Raw genomic sequence first — 5,627 nt, forward strand, 5'->3', positions numbered from 1 at the left:
AGAGGATTAGAAGAGGGGTGTGTGTTAGCGAGGTGTGTGTAGCATTGTGGAGAGGAGAGGAGGAGGAGGAGGAGAGGAGAGGAGGAGAGGATTAGAAGAGGGTGTGTGTTTAGCGAGGGTGTGTGTGCGAGGTGTGTGTAGCATTGTGGAGAGGGGAGAGGAGAGAGAGGAGGAGGAGGAGAGGAGGAGGAGAGGAGAGGAGAGGAGAGAGGAGAGGGAGGAGAGGAGAGGGGGTGTGTGTTAGGAGAGAGGAGGAGGAGAGAGGAGGAGGAGGGAGAGGGAGAGGAGAGGAGCAGGGAGAGGAGAGGAGGGTAGAGGAGGAGGAGAGGAGAGGAGGAGAGGATTAGAAGAGGGGTGTGTGTTAGCGAGGGGTGTGTAGCATTGTGGAGAGGGAGAGGAGGAGGGGAGGGAGGAGAGGAGAGAGGAGGAGGAGGGGAGGAGAGGGGGAGAGGAGAGGAGAGGAGAGGAGGGGAGGGAGGAGAGGAGGGAGAGGAGGAGGAGGAGAGGAGAGGAGGAGAGGATTAGAAGAGGGGTGTGTGTTAGCGAGGTGTGTGTAGCTTTGTGGAGAGGAGAGGAGAGGAGGAGGAGAGGAGAGGAGGGAGAGGAGAGGGAGGAGAGAGGAGGGAGGAGAGAGGAGAGGAGAGGAGAGGAGGAGAGGATTAGAAGAGGGGTGTGTGTTAGCGAGGTGTGTGTAGCTTTGTGGAGAGGAGAGAGAGGAGAGGAGAGGAGGAGAGGAGAGGAGGAGAGAGGGAGGAGAGAGGAGGAGGGAGAGGAGAGGAGGGAGGAGGGAGGAGGAGGGAGAGGAGGAGAGGATTAGAAGAGGGGTGTGTGTTAGCGAGGGGTGTGTAGCATTGTGGAGAGGAGAGGAGAGAGAGAGAGGAGGAGGAGAGGAGAGGAGGAGAGGATTAGAAGAGGGGTGTGTGTTAGGAGAGGGGTGTGTAGCATTGTGGAGAGGAGAGGAGAGGAGAGAGGAGGGAGAGGAGAGGAGGAGAGGAGAGGAGGAGAGGAGAGGAGAGGAGGAGAGGATTAGAAGAGGGGTAAAGTGTGTTAGCCGTCTTGGCAGGGGTGTGTAGCATTGTGGAGTGAGGAGAGATGAGAGGTTAGAGGAGAGGAGGAGAGGAGAGGAGGAGAGGAGAGGAGATCTCACTAGTGAGGAGAGGGTGACATTGAGGATACTAGTGGTGACATTGATACAGGAGTGGTGACATTGAGTGGTGACATTGACTGTAGGATAGTGGTGACATTGATACAGGATACTAGTGGTGACATTGATACAGGATACTAGTGGTGACATTGATACAGGATACTGTGGTGACATTGATACAGGATACTAGTGGTGACATTGATACAGGTGGATACTAGTGTGTGGTTTGATACAGGATACTAGTGGTGACATTGATACAGGATACATTGATACAGGATACTTGGTGACATTGATACAGGATATTAGTGGTGACATTGATACTACTATTGGGTGTGTAGCAGTGACATTGATACAGGATACTAGTGAGATACAGGATACTAGGGTGGATACAGGAGGACATTGAGGATACTAGGAGATACAGGATACTAGAGGATACTAGTGACATTGATACAGGATAGTGGTGAGAGGAGTGGTGACATTGATACAGGATACTAGTGGTGAGATACAGGAGGACATTGAGGATTAGTGGTGAAGATACAGGATACTAGTGGTGTGACTACAGGATACTAGTGTGACATTGATACATTTCATTGATACAGGATACTATCAGCGGTGGCTGATAGGATACTAGTGGTGACAGCCTGAGCAGGAAGATAAAGCAACTGTTTCACTAGTGGTGACATTAACAGGATACTAGTGGTGACATTGATACAGTCTTGGCAGACAATACTAGTGTGTTGTGTACTAGTGTGTGTGTGTGTGTGTGTACAGTGTGTGTGTGGATGTGTGTTGACTGTGTGTGACATGTACAGGATACTAGTGTGTTGTGGATGTGTGTGACTGTGTGTGTGTTGATACAGGATACTAGTGTGTTGTGTACTAGTGGTGACTTTTCTGCAGTGAGAAGCAACAGATGTATTCTGCATGGCTGTTAGGTGACGGTTTGAGGTGTAGATACAGATACTAGAAGATGTGGTATTGATACCATTATCCAGTGGTGACACACTAGTGGTGACATTGATACAGGATACTAAAGATACAGGATACTTTGCAAAGCATGTGTTCTGTGCATGCAGAGCCAACAAGCGACCGGATACTAGTGGTGACATTGATACAGGATACTAGTGGTGACATTGATACAGGATACTAGTGGTGACATTGATACAGGATACTAGTGGTGTGTAAGACAGGATACTAGTGTGACATTTATACAGGATACTAGTGGTGACATTGTACAGGATACTAGTGGTGTGTACAGTGTGTGTGTACAGGATACTAGTGGTGTGATGTGTGGTGACATTGATACAGTGTGTGTGTGTGTGTGTGTGTGTGTGTGTTGTACAGGATGTGTGTGATGGATGTGGTGACTTGATACAGGATACTATTCAACCCTTCAGGATACTCTAATCCCAAATGGCTGAATAGAATAGTGGTGACAACACAGGATACTGTGTTTCCATAAATCAGAACTGATCTCACTAACAACACAGAAAAGCCTGTCCACACATTGACCAAATGGGGACATTGAACGCAATAGAATGATACAGGATACTAGTGGTGGCATTGACTGTACAGGATACTAGTGGTGACATTGATACAGGATACTAGTGGTGACATTGATACAGGATACTAGTGGTGACATTGATACAGGATACTAGTGGTGACATTGATACAGGATACTAGTGGTGACATTGATACAGGATACTAGTGGTGACATTGATACAGGATACTAGTGGTGACATTGATACAGGATACTAGTGGTGACATTGATACAGGATACTAGTGGTGACATTGATACAGGATACTAGTGGTGACATTGATACAGGATACTAGTGGTGACATTGATACAGGATACTAGTGGTGACATTGATACAGGATACTAGTGGTGACATTGACATACAGGATACTAGTGGTGACATTGATACAGGATACTAGTGGTGACATTGATACAGGATACTAGTGGTGACATTGACATACAGGATACTAGTGGTGACATTGATACAGGATATTAGTGGTGACATTGATACAGGATACTAGTGGTGACATTTATACAGGATACTAGTGGTGACATTGATACAGGATACTAGTGGTGGCATTGACTGTACAGGATACTAGTGGTGACATTGATACAGGATACTAGTGGTGACATTGATACAGGATACTAGTGGTGACATTGATACAGGATACTAGTGGTGAATACATTGGTGACATTGATACAGGATACTAGTGGTGACATTGATACAGGATACTAGTGGTGACATTTTATACAGGATACTAGTGGTGACATTGATACAGGATACTAGTGTTGACATTGATACAGGATACTAGTGGTGACATTGATACAGGATACTAGTGGTGACATTGATACAGGATACTAGTGGTGACATTGATACAGGATACTAGTGGTGACATTGATACAGGATACTAGTGGTGACATTGATACAGGATACTAGTGGTGACATTGATACAGGATACTAGTGGTGACATTGATACAGGATACTAGTGGTGACATTGATACAGGATACTAGTGGTGACATTGATACAGGATACTAGTGGTGACATTGATACAGGATACTAGTGGTGACATTGATACAGGATACTAGTGGTGACATTGATACAGGATACTAGTGGTGACATTGACTGTACAGGATTGATACAGGATAGTGGTGACATTGATACAGGATACTAGTGGTGACATTGATACAGGATACTAGTGGTGACATTGATACAGGATACTAGTGGTGACATTGATACAGGATACTAGTGGTGACATTGATACAGGATACTAGTGGTGACATTTATACAGGATACTAGTGGTGACATTGATACAGGATACTAGTGGTGACATTGATACAGGATACTAGTGGTGACATTGATACAGGATACTAGTGGTGACATTGATACAGGATACTAGTGGTGACATTGATACAGGATACTAGTGGTGACATTGATACAGGATACTAGTGGTGACATTGATACAGGATACTAGTGGTGACATTGATACAGGATACTAGTGGTGACATTGATACAGGATACTAGTGGTGACATTGATACAGGATACTAGTGGTGACATTGATACAGGATACTAGTGGTGACATTGATACAGGATACTAGTGGTGACATTGATACAGGATACTAGTGGTGACATTGATACAGGATACTAGTGGTGACATTTATACAGGATACTAGTGGTGACATTGATACAGGATACTAGTGGTGGCATTGATACAGGATACTAGTGGTGACATTTATACAGGATACTAGTGGTGACATTTATACAGGATACTAGTGGTGACATTTATACAGGATACTAGTGGTGACATTGATACAGGATACTAGTGGTGACATTGACTGTACAGAATACTAGTGGTGACATTGATACAGGATACTAGTGTTGACATTGATACAGGATACTAGTGGTGACATTGATACAGGATACTAGTGGTGACATTGATACAGGATACTAGTGGTGACATTGATACAGGATATTAGTGGTGACACAGTCCAGTATCTCTATAATAACCAGGTCAGATCTCTCACTAACACAGTCCAGGATCTCTATAATAACCAGGTCAGATCTCTCACTAACACAGTCCAGTATCTCTATAATAACCAGGTCAGACATCTCACTAACACAGTCCAGTATCTCTACAATAACCAGGTCAGACATCTCACTAACACAGTCCAGTATCTCTATAATAACCAGGTCAGACCTCTCACTAACACAGTCCAGGATCTCTATAATAACCAGGTCAGATCTCTCACTAACACAGTCCAGTATCTCTATAATAACCAGGTCAGACCTCTCACTAACACAGTCCAGGATCTCTATAATAACCAGGTCAGATCTCTCACTAACACAGTGGTATCTCTATAATAACAGGATCAGACCTCTCACTAACACAGTCCAGGATCTCTATAATAACCAGGTCAGATCTCTCACTAACACAGTCCAGTATCTCTATAATAACCAGGTCAGACCTCTCACTAACACAGTCCAGTATCTCTATAATAACCAGGTCAGACCTCTCACTAACACAGTCCAGTATCTCTATAATAACCAGGTCAGACATCTCACTAACACAGTCCAGTATCTCTATAATAACCAGGTCAGATCTCTCACTAACACAGTCCAGTATCTCTATAATAACCAGGTCAGAAATCTCACTAACACAGTCCAGTATCTCTATAATAACCAGGTCAGACATCTCACTAACACAGTCCAGTATCTCTATAATAACCAGGTCAGACATCTCACTAACACAGTCCAGTATCTCTATAATAACCAGGTCAGACATCTCACTAACACAGTCCAGTATCTCTATAATAACCAGGTCAGACATCTCACTAACACAGTCCAGTATCTCTATAATAACCAGGTCAGACCTCTCACTAACACAGTCCAGGATCTCTATAATAACCAGGTCAGATCTCTCACTAACACAGTCCAGTATCTCTATAATAACCAGGTCAGACCTCTCAC

The 5,627-nt window shown here is 44.4% G+C and overlaps 1 long non-coding RNA gene across 1 annotated transcript in view; it reads left to right on the plus strand.

The window, feature by feature from the left end:
• The first annotated feature begins 5,304 nt into the window (after window positions 1–5,304).
• Window positions 5,305–5,627, plus strand: part of LOC127929934 (uncharacterized) — a 1,590-nt gene continuing 1,267 nt past the window's right edge. The window contains exon 1 of the long non-coding RNA XR_008136376.1: window positions 5,305–5,523. This is a non-coding gene — a long non-coding RNA (uncharacterized LOC127929934). The remainder of the gene's footprint in view (window positions 5,524–5,627) is intronic.

This window comes from Oncorhynchus keta, chromosome 5 (assembly GCF_023373465.1).
Source record: "Oncorhynchus keta strain PuntledgeMale-10-30-2019 chromosome 5, Oket_V2, whole genome shotgun sequence".
NCBI classification, from domain to species: Eukaryota; Metazoa; Chordata; class Actinopteri; order Salmoniformes; family Salmonidae; genus Oncorhynchus; species Oncorhynchus keta.